Source organism: Hyaena hyaena, unplaced genomic scaffold, assembly GCF_003009895.1.
Source record: "Hyaena hyaena isolate Hyena2069 unplaced genomic scaffold, ASM300989v1 scaffold_666, whole genome shotgun sequence".
In the NCBI taxonomy this organism is placed as follows: domain Eukaryota; kingdom Metazoa; phylum Chordata; class Mammalia; order Carnivora; family Hyaenidae; genus Hyaena; species Hyaena hyaena.
Window position 1 is genome coordinate 1 of NW_024081295.1, and position 16,450 is coordinate 16,450.

A 16,450-nucleotide genomic window follows, 5' to 3' on the forward strand; every position below is an offset into this window, starting at 1 on the left:
TTGATCTCTGTTTTAGATTATCAAATTTAAGAGATTCAATTCTTTCTATAGAACCCATCATTAATATTTTAAGATACTGGCTATAGTTTTAAAATTTTTTTTTCTCTTGCTTCTCTCTTTGTCCTCACTTAGTTTTTTTTTTTTTTTTTTTTTTTTTTTTTTTTTAGTTTTTAGGGAGAGGGAGGGAGTTTGAGTGGGGGAGAGGCAGGGGGAGAGAGAGAGGGGTGGGGGAGAGAATATATCTCAAGCAGGCTCCACACTCAGTGCGGAGTCCAACACAGGCTTGATCCCACGACCTGAACTGAAACCAAGAGTTGGACACTCAACTTAGTGAGCCATCCAGGCGCTTCCCATCCCCACCCCTTACTTGATTTTTAAAATTGGTTTCTGCTCCCATTTCTTCTCTGTCTGGAACCTCACTCTGTTGATTGTTTATTGAGAGACTACAGGTGACATTGAAACACTTTCAGGGTTGATGCACTGGAGATGTGTAAGTGTCAAGGAGGCAGTAAGTGGTGGGGGCTGTGTCTTCCCACACAGTGACCATTAGCAAGAAACACTGGAAGGTCACATTTGAGCTTTATTTCAAAATATGACATATACTGCAACTGTTTTGAGAGACAAACTCTGGTTCAAAGCCATCAGAATTGGGGAGCCCTTTGTTCAGCAGAGGCTTTTTATAAGCCGCATGGCAACCACAGAGAACACTGTAGTTTGGATTTAGCACCAAGCTAAAATTTCATGTCTGAGGACAGTTTATTACAATCATTCATCTTTGGGCATCCAGTCTGCTGACTCTTTTTGGCTGTACCTAAAAAGTCAGAGGTACTTTAGCCTCGTCTGTTTCCAAACCAGAAATAACTCCGACGCGGCCTCAGCAGCAGTAGAGTTCCACATTAGTTCCACTGGCCGAGGATTTAAATGCTCACAACGCATCAGTCATCCTGTTAGAGTTTTAGTGCTGTTGTAGGCATTGTCAGGAATATGAAAAAAATGTGACTCCAGTCTTTGTTCGCAAGGATGACCAGAGAGGGCTGGTCTGGCGCTCTCCTCTCTTTAGCAGTCCCTTGTCAATCACTGAGTAACTCCGCCCAGCCCTCAGTGTGGAAACCTGTTACCCTGTTAGGTGTTATTTTGGAGTTGGAGACAGATGACCGTAGCACCTCTGTGGTGCTGTGTGCTCAGCCGGGCCGCGCTCAGCTTCCATCTTCTTCCTTTCATTTCGGCCACACAACCCTACCGGAAGTCACCACAGTGGCAGAGCTGGTGCTGTGCCCTCCGATCTCTCTATTGTGCAGAATGACCCTACGGTCAGGGATGAGAAGGCTCAGCAAAAAATAGAAATAAAAATTTGTTGGGAGGACCCCTCCCTGCCACTTTTTTTTTTAAGTTTATTTATTTCCTTGCGTGAGAGCGAGCAGGGAAGGGGCAGAGAAAGAGGGAGAGAGAGAATCCCAAGCAAGCTCTGTGCTGTCAGTGCAGAGCCTGATGTGGGGGCTCAATCCCACCGACTGTGAAGTCATGACCTGAGCCGAAATCAAGAGTCCCAGGCTTAACCTACTGAGCCACGCAGTGCCCCTCCCCTTCTTAAAGCTAGAATTGGCATATTGGAATTACCAGTGCTTTTAAAATAAAATACTCACTGTGCAATTTTCGTGAACTCTCACGTGGTATTTTAACCACTTCTTCCTCCTGGCAGTTATTTCTGAAATCTGTAATCTTTGTGATTAGAATTATTATAGAAGATTGAAGGGGGTTGAAATAGATGATGTATCACATCCCTTTATATTCTGCAGCGCTGAGATTTGGGACTGAGTGACCCATAACTACAGGTCACGTTCACTTGGGGCAGCACCTCACGAGCCTGGTGCTTGCTTCCTAGAGCAACAGTTACACTTGCAGAGTTTTGAGGGGAAAGTGTTTTATATGAGGAAGAGGAAAATGAAAACTTTCCCTCATCTTTTAAAAAATGAAAGTAGACTCAGAAGGAATTTCTCATTTACGTGGACTTCTAGTAACACTCCCAACCAGGAGCAGGCTTTATTCTCAAGGTCATGGAAAAGTTTTAGAAGCAATGTTTTAGACAAACATTTAAGAATTCTGTTTCTTTAAACACGCAAGAGAAGCAAGAATTTCTGTCAGCGGGACATTGCTAATTCTACCAAAGAAGGGAAAATGATCCTGTTGTTGACTTGGTTGGTTTTCCTGGATTTTGAGGGTAGAACCCTTGTTTTTAGAGTAGGAATTGAGAGGAGTAAGGAAGTAACGTTATGTATATGAAAACACTTCCTAATCAGTAAAGTACTACAGGGGTAGTAGAGGCAGAAATAATAGAAGAATCAACCCCACTCCCACGCCTAAAGCAGGGGCCGCTAATAACTAGAGCTCAGAAAAAGAGGCATTATTTTAATATGTGGGTTAGAAAGTGACAGAGATTGAATTCAAAGGGCTTACATTGGTTTTCTTCCCTCCTTTCCTTCCTTCCTGTTTTCTTTTTTAAACTGTTTTTCATAGGTCCTTTTCAAGAGAGTAGTACTCCTTGTATTTTGATGATACAGTAGAGAACTCTAGAGAATAGAGCGTGTCCTAACATTTGTTTTTTGCTGTGCTATAACATAATTTGGCTTATGTCTCTGAACTGTCAGATACTAAGGTACTTAATTTTTTTTAAGTTTCAGTAGCTTAGACCTACATATTTATTATTTGAAAAATAAAGTAATGTTTCATTTGCAGATATTGTCAGAAATAACTGTTCCAAATATTGTAATTTGGGGAGTAAATCAGTTTATATATGACTTTGAAACTCACGGAGGACATCAGATCAGTTTTTAAAAAGGAGGAGGAGATATTTCAGAAGAGACTTCTGTACATGCCTAAGGGATGTTTGTCTTCCTCCTCAGTTTTCCTGGTTTCGAAAATACTAATAGCACGTAAGAATGATGGTATTGACAACAGCAAGAATCCATTGGGATTGCCTAGAGCTCCCGCTGCTGCTGCTGGCTCCAGCCCCTCCCACTGAGTCACCAGTCAGCATCCTTGAACGAAAACACTGTTGCTGATTTCTGTTTGGATCCAGGTTAGACTCACAAGTTGAGCATGAGCTGCTTCCTTCATGTTCTTTGCTGGAGTCTAAGACAGCTTAGTGGGGCCAACACGTGGCATTTTCGGCAGCCATGGCCAGAGTGCTCATCGTTTTCAGCTGTAGTGATGCTTCTGGACACAAAGACCTAAACTGAAAGTAGACTGAACCTGCTACCTGTTGAATTCAAATACTGTGTAGTTTTCAAAGGTAGTTGTATGTCATCATTATCTTTCTCCCTTTTTATTTATCTGTTTTTTTTTTAAATTTTAATGGAGACATGTAGGTTCCACTCAAGACCTGTCCAGTAAGAATCAGAGGATGGGAATGTGGGTGGCCCAAGCAGCCAAGTGAGAAAGCTGTGAACCTGTCAGTGATCCTGATGACCAGCCAGGGTTGACTGACTTACAGTATGCACTCAAGTTTAATTTTATTCACAATCATATATTAGAAAACAACTGATTAAGGTTTAAATAACTTTTTGCTATGGGAGAAATATATTAATGCATAGTTAAGAAATGAAGGAAAATTATTCACTCAGCCTACCCGGCACACTTTTTTTTGGGTTCTATCTATCTACCGTTAGGTATAGTCTTAATTTGAGTTAATCATTTCCCCTGCTATATGGAGTCTATTTCTAGAAAAAGAGTAAAAACAAGTAAAAAAAGATAACTGAGATGGTGGCTTACTATTGTGAGCATTTCTTCTTCTTAAAGAGACAATTTTTTTTTTTGTAAATGTTAGGAATGAGTTTCTGGGAAGAAGAAAGTGCTACTTCTCTTCCATATTATTTAACAGTGAGTTTAGGGGAAAGGAGGAGGGTGGGGAGACAGTAAAATTTTGAGGTATTAGTAAGTAAGTGCCGTGTATTATTATCCTGTTTTGCAACTATAGGATTTTTGGTTTGCTTTAGCAAAACCGAAAAAATTAAATCATGTTTATTTTTAAAGACATCCACTTTTTGGCATTATTGACTTCTAGTAATGTGATCTACTGGCTTTTGCTGTTTGACTTAAAAAATGTAACTTTAATTTCAGAATTACGTTTTGGAAGTAAATAATAAGGCAAAATCAAAATGTAAGTAAGTAAGGTGATTGGGAAGTGAGTTACAGTAAAGCCATAACAATGATTTCAGTAAGTCAATGGATATGGGAAATGATTAGTTGACTCATTTAGTTTTTGAATTGGTGGTCCATTGGTTTAGGATTCTGTTTCATGTGATACAGACCTTCACATCTGAGACTTTTAACTTATCAATGTATTCTGAAGAGGAGGTTAAAATTGAACCAGCAGGTGTCAGTAAGAACCATAATAAAAACATAGTCATGCTTATTTCAACCTTTATTTTGTTACTTTAGGGATGCTGCAATGTAAATCAACTTCCAAATGATATTTCATTGGACGTCTTCTATGCATTTTAATGTAGAGTCCTTCTTTGAGCTCTTTTGGGGAACACATCTTAAGTATAGCAACAGCTCTAAAAAGATTTAGTTCAAAGAAAAAGATGTTTGCCAAGTGCTGTGAACTTTTCTTCATTTCAGTGTCTTGAAAAAAGCATTTCACACAAATTATCCCAAATCAAAAAAAGCTTTTATTTAACTGTTTATGTATTTCTCTGGTTATCTGCATTCTACTTTTTTCAATATTTCATTTTCAGTTTCAATATTTCAATTTCCTACTGACCAGTTAGCCATAGGTATTTTACAGAAATAGGAGTAGGAATTCATAAACAAACAGTCCTCATAATGGCCTTAATTTTTCAATGAAAATGTGACATTTTTATTCTTTCAGCATACAATTAGGTATTTTATTTTAGACCTGTTCTGGGGGTACCCGGGTAGCTCAGTTGGTTAAATGCCTGACTTCAGCTCAGGTCATGATCTTGTGGGTTTTGAGTTTGAGCCCCACGTTGGGCTCTGTGCTGACAGCTCAGAGTCTGGACTCTGCTTTGGATTCTGTGTCTTCCCCTCTCTCTGTGAGAGAGAAGGTATGTGAGATGCGGGATGATCTGAGGTACTTTTATTTTTCTGTTTCTTATCCTACCAAATAGTAGTACCCAGCAATCCCATTCCTAGATATTTACTCAATGTGAAATGGAAACTATTGTGTGAACCTGTATGCAGATGTTGATAGTGGCATTATTTGTAATTGTCCTAAACTGCAACCACTGCAGATGATGTACCTCAATTGGAGAGCAGATAAATAAACTGCAGTACATCCATGCAGTGGAGTACTACTCAGCAATAAGAATGAGCAAGCTGCACGCAGCTACATAGATGGGTCTCAACATTTGTCATGCTCTGTGAAAGAAGCCATACTCAAAAGCCCATATGGCTCTCATTTATACATTATCGTAGAAAAGGAAAAATTATAGGGATAGAATACAGATCAGTTTTTGACAGGAATTGGGGTTGGATTTGACTATAAAGGGACACAGGGGAGTTGTATGAGCTGATGGAACTGTTCTATTTTTGATTGTCATGGTCGTTGTCAAACTTACAGAAATTGCACATGAAAAATGGCAGTTTTACCTCATATAAATTACACCATTAAAAAGTGCTAAAATAAAGATCTGTAGACTAGAAAAACAAATTAAGGAAAATAGTAATTTGTATTTTAACTTGTTCCAGACATTCTGATAGGTACCTTAGAATATTTTAACTCCATTTATCTCTTCTATTTAGATAGCAGTTTTAAGGTATTCAATTCCAGATTTAACTCTATTATCACTTTCATGTTTTGTTTCCTGCAGATAATATTTATTTAAATTTATCTCGTTGCCTTCATTTATTATTCCTTCAGTCTTTTATCCAGGATCATTTTCATTCTATTTTCTCTGCTGATCTTTGTTCATGTGCCTTGTTTGCTTGAGGTCCTGGTTATTTTTTATTATGTGTTAGGATATTATATGTGCAGAATTGTTTGTAGAAATAATTTGAAAGCTACGATAATATCTGCAGAATGTATCTTTGTTTGTTTCTGCCAGATGCCTGGGGTTAGTAGGTGTCAGAGATCCTTCCAATTTCAGGATTGCAGATGATTTAATGCTGAGAAGGTTTGTCTACTAGGGTTAAGTCTTTCAAGGTCCCAACCCAAATATAGAGGTGTTCACCACAGCCCCTTGTTGACCCCATGGACTCCAATTCCTGTTTCTTTGCCAAGAGGCTGAAGAAATATTGTACAAGATCTCAGCTTTAAAACCATCTCTCCATAATCTGTACAACCCTTAGTGGGGAAAAAAAAAAAAAACCCACTTAGATGTTGGACTTGCTTCTGGTTTCCTTCATCTCTCAGATACTGGTCTTTTAATTCCTTATCACATCCATAGCTCAATGATGCATTAAAGCTGATTAAAAATATTTATTTTGTGTAACTAATTGTTTTCAGAGAGAGGCTTGATCAGAATTCTCATTTTGCCATAACAAAAGCAAAGATGGCCCGTACCCTTTTTCATACACATAACCTGTATGCAATTGTACTTTTGTTAAAAACAGTTAAGATAATCTTATACATATTATGGAACTTGCAGTTTTTGATTTAATATATTATGAATTTCTATTAGAACCGTAGGCAAAAAAATGTTTTCTATATATTTAACTCTGTGCCAGGCACTTTGGGGGATACAGTTTTATATAGAATGGACAATTTCTGTAGTTTGTATTTTGGTAAGATAGATAGCTTAGTTACCAATTAACTCATCAGTAGTGATAAGAATAGTATCCTTTTAGTACATATAATATGGAAATTTGTCTCTAAGTCTTGCTTTTTTATTTCATATGATACTGGTTACACCTTTAAATATCATTAAAAATTTTTAATAAACATTTTACAGATTCACTGTAATTTATCTAGCCATTTTTATATTGTTGAAACTTTTTGTTGTTTATAATTTTCCTTTATAATAAGTGCTTTTCTAATATACATTCTTGTAAGTAATCCAAAATTCATTTACTGATTAATATCTTCAGAATGGAGTTGGGGAATTCAGAGTACTGAGTAAAAGTATATGAAAGATTCTTAGTGTTTGTTGTCCTATCATTTTCTAGAAACGTTATTACACTCATAGAAGCATTCTGTATAATTAAAAAAATTTTTAAGCATATTTATTTATTTTGAGAGAGAGAGAGAACGCAAGTAGAGGAGGGGTGGAGAGAGAGACAGAGATTATCCCAAGTAGGCTCTGCACTGTCAGTGCAGAGTCCGACTTGGGGCTCAAACTCACAAATCAAACTGTGAGATTATGACCTGAGGCAAAGTCAGATGCTTAACCAACAGAGCCACCCAGGCACCCTGGCATTATATATAATTTTTAAATATGTGTCATTTTGATAAGCTGTGGATTTTATATTTCTCTGTTGCCTAAATTTGTATTTACCAGTGATATTCAGCATGCTTTATGTTTATTTGTAATGTACATTTCTTTATGCCTATTAGACTGTTAACAAATTAAGACAGAGGACTCTACTTTCTGAAGGAGACTGTAGGGCTAGATCTAAACTAGAATTAGATCTTCTGCTTCTTTTCCAGTTATGTGATTTTATTATTTTATACATGGACTGACATTTTTAATTTGTTCCTTTGTTGAGAATATTTAAAAATATGTTTTGTTAATGAGTAGCAGGAAATAGTTTTCAGAATCTTTAATAACACAGAAAAGTAAGTATTGGATAAGAAAAACAATATGGTTGATATTGATTCAAAAGAATGAAATATGAAAATCCTGATATCTACCACAGATTGTGTAGAGTTTTTTTTGTTTGTTTTGTTTTAATTTTTTAAAATGTTTTATTTATTCCTGAGAGAGAGAGAGAGGGAGAGAACATGAGCAGGGGAAGGTCAGAGAGAGAGGGAGACACAGAATCTGAAACAGGCTCCAGGCTCTCAGCCAGCTGTCAGCACAGAGCCCGACGTGGGACTCGAACCCACAAACCGTGAGATCATGACCTGAACTGAAGTCGGATGCTTAACTGACTGAGCCACCCAGGTGCCCCCAGATTGTGTAGTTTTAAATCTCCTCAAAATGTTGGGCATTCCAGAAAGTGAACCATTTTGATTTATGATGTGCATATATGCCTGTATTTATTTTTCATTAGTTTAAGATATTTAGTATTTATAGGAACGTTTTTTGGTAGCAAAACTAGTCTAAATAATATTTGAAGATATTATTTTAGGACAAGCTTACAGAAAGGATGAGTTTCCAGAGTTGAGAAATAATAGATTATTGAATTATAGTAGTGACTGAAGAGTTTATTAAATGACATATTTTCTGGTAGTAATTCAGTAGTTCTAATTAAAAGACATGCTAGGATTTGTGATAAAGGTGTGCATCTATTACTTTGTTAACACTGAATATAGGATAATTTAATATTCTTTAAACATTTTTTTTAATGTTTATTTCTTTTTGAGAGAGAGAGAGAGATAGAGTGTGAGCAGGGGACGGGCAGAGAGCGAGGGAGACAGAAACCAAAGCAGGCTCCAGGCTCTGAGCTGTCAGCATAGACCCCAATGCAGGGCTTCAACTCACTAACTGTGAGATCATGGCCTGACCTGAAATTCAATATTTAACCGACTGAGCCACCCAGGTGCCCCTAATGTTCTTTTTGTATTGTATCTTTAAATTTCATAACTTTTAATTGTGATAAATTTCATATTTACAGAAAAATTATAAAAATGAAAAAAGAATTTCCATATATTCATCTTAATTTCTCCTGTGTTAAGATTTTTTAAAAAAAATGTCTTATTTATTTCTAGGAGAGAGAGAGAGAGACAGCGTGAACAGGGGAGGGTCAGAGAGAGAGGGAGTCACAGACTGAAACAGGCCCCAGGCTCTGAGCTGGCAGTTAGCACAGAGCCCGATGTGGGGCTCGAACCCAAGAACCGTGAGATCATGACCTAAGCGAAAGTCGGACGCTTAACCGACTAAGCCACCCAGGCGCCCCTCCTGTGTTCAGATTTTAATCACATGTGAGGAGCACCTGGGTGGCTCAGTCAGCTCAGCGTCTGACTTCAACTCAGGTCTATGATCTCATGGTTTGTGGGTTCACGCCCTGCATCGGGCTCTGTGTTGACCGCTCAGAGCCTGGAGCCTGCTTCAGATTCTCTCTCTCTCTCTCTCTCTCTCTCTCTCCCCCTCTCTCTCTCCCCCCCTCCCTCCCTCCTCTGCCCCTCCCTCCCCTCTCTGCCCCTCCCTCCCTCCCCTCTCTGCCCCTCCCTCACGCATGCTCTCCTTCTCAAAATATAAATAAACATTAAAAAAATAAAAAAAAAGATTTTATCACGTTTGTTTTACTGTGTATATGTATAACGATATAAAAATATATAAAAATGGGGGCGCCTGGGTGGCTTAGTCGGTTAAGCGTCCGACTTTCGCTTAGGTCATGATCTCCTGGTTCGTGGGTTCGAGCCCCGCGTCGGGCTCTGTGCTGACTGCCATCTCAGAGCCTGGAGCCTGTTCCAGTCTGTGACTCCCTCTCTCTCTGACCCTCCCCTGCTCACGTTGTCTCTCTCTCTCTCTCCTAGAGATAAATAAAACATTAAAAAAATAAATAAATAAAACATTAAAAAAAATAAATAAATTTAGTGGGTCAATACCAACATTTTTTTCATGAAAAAGCACAGAATAGAAAATGTCATAGAGTACTGCATGTTATAAGGATAAAATCATTTCATTAAACTTTTGNCTCTGTGCTGACTGCCAGCTCAGAGCCTGGAGCCTGTTTCAGTCTGTGATTCCCTCTCTCTCTGACCCTCCCCTGCTCACGCTGTCTCTCTCTCTCTCTCTCTCTCCTAGAAATAAATAAAACATTAAAAAATATATATATATATAAATGAAACACTTGAGATTAGTTGTAGGCAATGATGCCCTTCTTACCCCTAAGTACCTCATTGTGCATTTTCTGAAAACAAAGACATTTGCTCACGTATCCACTGTACAATTATAAAAGTCAAGATGTTGACATTGTTTTAGTATTGTTACTAAATTACAAACCTCATCAGATTTCCTTGTTCAGATTGTCCCTATAATGTCCTTTATAGGAACTGAGAATCCTGTATCGTACCTTGCATGCACTCATGTCTCTTTGGCCTCTGAGTCTGGAACAGTTCTTCAGTACTTCTTTGCCTTTTAAGACATTGACAGTTCCGGAGAATAGAGGCCAGTTACTTTATAGGTGTACATAATTTAGGTTTATTTGGGATTTCCTTATGTTTAAATTTAAGGTTTAAATTTTTGGCAGAAATAACACAGAAATTACATTTTCTTCTAAGTACATCATATTTGGAAACACATGATATTTTTATGTTCCATTGCTGGATGTTAGCTTTGGTCATTTAACTAAAGTTCTCTACTATAAAATTATCCTTTCCCTTTGTAATTATTTTTATTCTTATTCTTATTTGTAATTGTGTGTTTGTGTGGGGGGTTAGATACTTTCAGACACTGAATATAACTTGTTCCTACAGTGTAGTATCTGTTGATGACTCTTGCGTGGATCAGTTATTTCCCTGATGACTGGCAAATAATGATTTTTTAATTCCATCGTTCTTTCTCTATGAGGTAATAGTATATTGTAAGGAATAGCTTTCCCCTTTTCACTATTTATTTCTATCTTTATAGGCTCACAAGTTCTTATTTTATTCAGTGCGTTATCATCTGTTACTCTTAAATTGTTCCTCGTGTAGCCAGTAGGAATCATTCAAGCTAATTTCTGTGTCCTTTTGACATATCCACACTGTTCTTTACACACTATCATATTTTCTGGCATAACATGATGTTTAGGCTTGGCTTGTACTTTCCTAGCCTCGGTACTGGAATCAACCTTTTCTCCAAAGAGCTGACTCCTGTAAGTGAACAGTGGCATTTAGAAGCCAAGATTGAGGTTACTTTAATGTTTTTAAATATAAATGTTGAGATTGTAATGCTCATCATTCTCTTCAAAGATCCGATAGTATCTTAGTAGCTCTTAAAAATGTACTTAAGATAACACAGAAATGTATGAACGCACCATTGATGTTAAGTACTTCTACTTAATTTTCTTTGTGTTGTCTCATATGTAAATGTCACTTGCTTGATTTTAGGAAATATTCACTTAAATAGAGACAGAAGGGTGAGGTTAGGAATATTCCTGTTGAATGGTGACTTTGGAGCCAATAAAAACGTTGAGTATTTTTGGATTTGAGTATTTAAACTGTGCTAAATATCAATCACCTAAATTTCCATGGTACTCTTATTTTTTACATGTCAAGTATACATATAGTTAAGCCAGTTACATTCTTTTGGATTAGAGGGATATTGCTATTTTCATGATTGATACTCTTTTTTGTTATCTATAAGTTATAAATTTTGGCCATTGAAATATATCTTACTAATATTTTCTCATAGAATACTTAAATGTTACATATAACTAGAAAGAATATTGATTTTATGAAAAACCTTGATGATTGAAGGGAAGTTTCATTTCAAGAAAAGGAAACTATTAAATAAGTTTGGATCAGTATACTTCAACTTTTTAGAATTTTTAAAAATAAAAAAACACTTTTAAAACTTTATCTAAAATCCCTCTTCAGAGTGGTTATGTACATAGTTTCATATTTAAGATTTTACACTGTGTCCGGAATCGATTGCAGAGAAACTCGATAGCATGGCTGACTTATCAAAATATTTGTTTGGAAATAGAGAGGTGTTTTTTTTTTTTTTTTTTCTTTTTTTAATGAATAGAGTCTTTACACATCCAAAGTTACTTTATTATAGGTTTAGATTTACTTTAAATCTAATCAAGTTTACTTTAAGGTTTAAATTTAGAAGTTGAATGTGAGAGATTGCAAGGTTGACTTTATGACTTTATTGTTAAGTAATTTTTGTTGTAGAATGAAAATTTTTTTAGTTAAGCATTCTTCAGTATTAACTAGAAGTTAAAATATTTTTCTAATGGCCAGACATAATTGTTTTGAAAAAAATCATGATCACAAATAAAATGTACCAGATGATTTTCTTATAAATATATAATAAATCTTTTTTAATATAGTATATGTTTTAATACCACATTTTCTAATTAATAAAGAATCAAGTTAGTGTTTAGAATGGTAAGTTGATTTATTTTAAGTCAACTTTTGTAAAAAATACTAAGTTTTTAAAGGTGAAATTCATTGAGGATGTCTATAAACATAAAATAAAGCTTCCTCATTTTGATTAGGAGTTTGGCTGAAATAAATACATTAAATGTGGTTATTCAATTAAAATGATATTAAGAAAAAAGTACTTATAATTTGCTTTAAATTATCTTGGGATTTATATATTATATGTGTATTAAAATGGGAACTAGGAAAGTTATTTTTATTTAGGGAATGGTGCTAAAATTCTGTTTTTAGCAAATTAAGATAGCTATCTGATATAGTGTCGCTGAAAGCTATTTTATTTGTTATTTGTAATATGTAAGTATATTATAGTTTGCTTAATAATTTTCTTACCAGGGTCATATGAATTATGAAGTTTAGTTCACTGACAGATAAAAATTTTTAAAACTAAGTAGTTTTGTCGTTGAGTTACTTTTACATTTCAAATTCAGGTGCCTAATTTTGTACTTTGATTTTCTGCAAAATACGTAACTATATGCAAGAATAGAGGAAGACTTTAATGTGCACTGAGTTTGCGGTTATCTGTGAAAATGTTTGTGGTATTTGAAAGATTTTGGGGACCTGTATGTAATATGCTAAGAGAAGAGCTACTTTCAAACATATTGAAAAACCTTAGCTAATAAATAACTAATTGATATGAGAATTACAAGACAATATATTGAACTCCCCTTCCCCAAAGATTCTACTTGGCAAAATTTAGCTGTTACAAACTTTATAGTCTTTCTCCTAAGAATTCTCAGTTAGTTTTTCCTGTATCGTCCTTATCCTGTGTCTTGCCCATCCTAACACCCACCCTATTTTTAAAAAAAGTTTTTAAATAAAATGTTTTATTTATTTCTGAGAGAGGGAGAGAAAGAGTGCGCACGAGCGAGTATGTGAACAGGGGAGGGTCAGAGAGAGAGGGAGATACTGAATCTCAAGACAGGCTCCAGGCTCTGAGCTAGCTGTCAGCACAGAGCCCAATGTGGGGCTCGAACCCATGAACTGAGTGATCATGACTTGAGCTGAAGTCAGACCCTTAACCGACTGAGCCACCCAGGCGCCCCATACCCACCCCATTTTGTTTTGTCCTCTGTTGTCTAGTTTGGATGGTGCTATCACCATGTACTCCGCTCCTCCACAAAGATGACTTTTGGTGTCATCTTTAACTTCCTTTTCTTTTATCAACTATTGCTGATCAGTCATAAGTCCTAAACGTCTAAACATGGGCAGCTCTAAAATATGTGCTGTATTCCTCATATCCGTTCATTTTCACTCATTCAGCAGATGTTTATTAAGTGTCCATTTTTTGCCAAGTACTTGCTGGGGAACATAGTAGAAAATAAAATGGGAAGTTCCTGCCTTCATGTTTACTTGCATTATAGCAGATATATATATATATATGTATATATATACATATATATATATATACACACACACACACACACATGTATATAAAATAGATAATAAACAGGTAAAAAAATGAACAAGATAATTACAGATTATTGTAATTACTCGGTAGAAACAAGAGTGATGATGCAAAAGATGCCGGGGAGGGGGTACTGCTCTGAAGAGGCTTGTTAGGGTAGGCCTGATTTTGAGCCAGCCGTTCAGGCATTTTAGGCCTAGATGACGGCAAGTACAAAGGAGGACTTAACAGGTTTAAAGAAGAGAAGGGGATTCAACATTGATTGGAGGTAGACAATGAGAGAGGTTGGGAATAGCAAATATAGAAGAGGTAGGCAAGAGATTATTTACAGGGCTCTGCAGTATTTGGCAAGGGGTTGGGATTTTAGTCTTAAGTTCAGTGGGTATGTCATGAGTCGATTTCTGTTTTCAAAATATCACTGTTGATGAGAATGGTGAAAAAGAGGACCAATTTGTAGGTTATCATAGTAGTCCCTACTGGAGATACAATGATAACTTGTAGGGTCATATTTGTGGTGATAGAGGACCATGGACAAATCTGAGATGTATTTTGGAAATTGAACACATGGATGTATTGGATATGAGAAACAGGGAGGTGAGGGGAAAAAAAGAATGAATAAAGAATGAATTTTAGGTTTTTTATTAGACCACCTCTTCTGAAAGTATGATCTATAGACTTCTGGGGATTCTGGGGGCAAAAGGTTGAGTGGGGTCCCAGACGTTCTTCATGTGGTATGCAAGATCAGGCAGCTTTTATAATACTAAGACAGTATTTTTAAAACCCCTGATGTCTTGGGGCACATGGGTGGCTCAGGCAGTTAAGCATCCAACTTCAACTCAGGTCATGACCTCACCGTCTGTGAGTTTGAGCCCCGCGTCAGGCTCTGTGCTGACAGCTCAGAGCCTGGAGCCTGCTTTGGCTTCTGTGTCTCCCTCTCTCTCTGCCCCACCCCCACTTGTAGTCCGTCTCTGTCTCTCAAAAATGAATAAATGTTAAAAAAAAATAAAAAAAAAAAACCTGGTATCTTAGCTTGTCAGTGCACAGACTAGACTCTGTTCTTTACGTGTTCTGTAATTATAATAAAAAATGTGACTTTCATTTTTAAAGTCGATGAAACAGTTAAAGAGTATTATTTTTATTTCTCAACCTTTGAATACAATATGTGTGATACATACTTAAAGTACTACTGCAGCAAATCAAAGTTGTATCAAGGAAAAGCATTTGTGCAGTTATTTGAAGAGCAAGCCAAATAGCTGCTATTTTCATGGAACACCATTTTTACTTGAAAGAATGACTGAAAGACAAATTTTGGTTATTCAGACTTGGGTGTTTTGTAAGACATTTTCTTACAAAGAAATTGTAATTAAATGTCATTCATTTAAAGGAAAACAACTGACATTATTTGTTACTAATGATAAGAATCAGGCTTTTAAAGTGAAAATTGGAATTTTGGAGGTGTTATATTCATCACTATGACCTTGACATCTTCCTGGTATTTAAAGACTTTTCTGATGAGATTAGTAGTGGCATTAATGAATGAATTTCTTTTTTGATTCGTATGTTGAAAGTGGTCAACATTTCGATGATCTGAGTAACCCAGTAAACTAAAATTTTCCAGGTGACCAATTCATGGTATTCCAAAATCAAGCATGAATAAAAGTTCTTTTCAAAGAGCAAGAGAGATCATTGGATTTTAACATAATAGAGTACAGAAGTTCACTGATTTGAGAGTCCACATTGCAGTTAACCTTTAAGAATTTGCCACCTGTTGAGGTGCCTGGATGGCTCAGTTGGTTATGCATCCCACTCTTGATTTTTAGCTCAGGTCATAATTTCATGATTCATGGATTTGAGCCCTCCATTGGGCTCTGCACTCACAGTGAAGAGTCTGCTTGGGACTCTCTCTTACCTCTCTCTACCCCTCCCATGCACACTCACTCTCTTTCAAAATAAAATAAAAATAAAAATAAAGATAAGATAAACTTAAAGAATTTGCCACCTGTCAAGTTTGGTTTATAATCAAAGGAGAATACCCACGGTGATATCCACATCGGGTATTTAAATATTCCACTATTTCCCAACTATGCATTTGGGTAAGACCAGATTTTTAAAAATATGCTTCTGCCCAAAACAACACATTTGAACAGATTGATGTAGAAACTGCTTCTCTGCAGACATATAAGAAACTTGCAAAATATAAGACAGTGGCTCTCTTCTCATTATTTATGTATTTATTAAAAAATTTAAAAAATATTTGTTTATTTTTGAGGGAGAGACAGAAAGGGAGAGAGGGAAAGTGGGGGAGGGCAAAGAGAGAGGGAGACACAGATTCTAAAGTAGGCTCCAGATTCTGAGCTGTTCATAAAGCCTGACGTGGGGCTGGAACCCACAAACTATGAGATCATGACCTGAGTGAAGTTGGACGCTTAACTGACTGAGCCAGCTAGGTACCCCTCTTCTAGTTTTTAAAAATGTTATTTTTCATAATATTACATTATACATAAACCTGTAACAGTGTTATTGCTGTAATTTGTAAATGAATTAGTATGTATTTTAAGCATTTTTCAGTTTTAATTTCAATAATGGGAAATATTGATAGGCATCACCAACATGAACCAAAGGTCTTTGGGATCCTCATATATAGAGGTCTAGACACGTCTTGAGAAGTTCGGGGCTGGACCAGCTGAGCAGATTGTGAAACATATAAAGAGATAAAGAATATTAGAGGAGAAGCATTATTATTATTATTTTGGAAGGATGGGAGATGGAATCCTCTATTAAAGGTGGAGATTGAATATTGGTGTTTGTAATTCAGAGCTCAGAACATATAC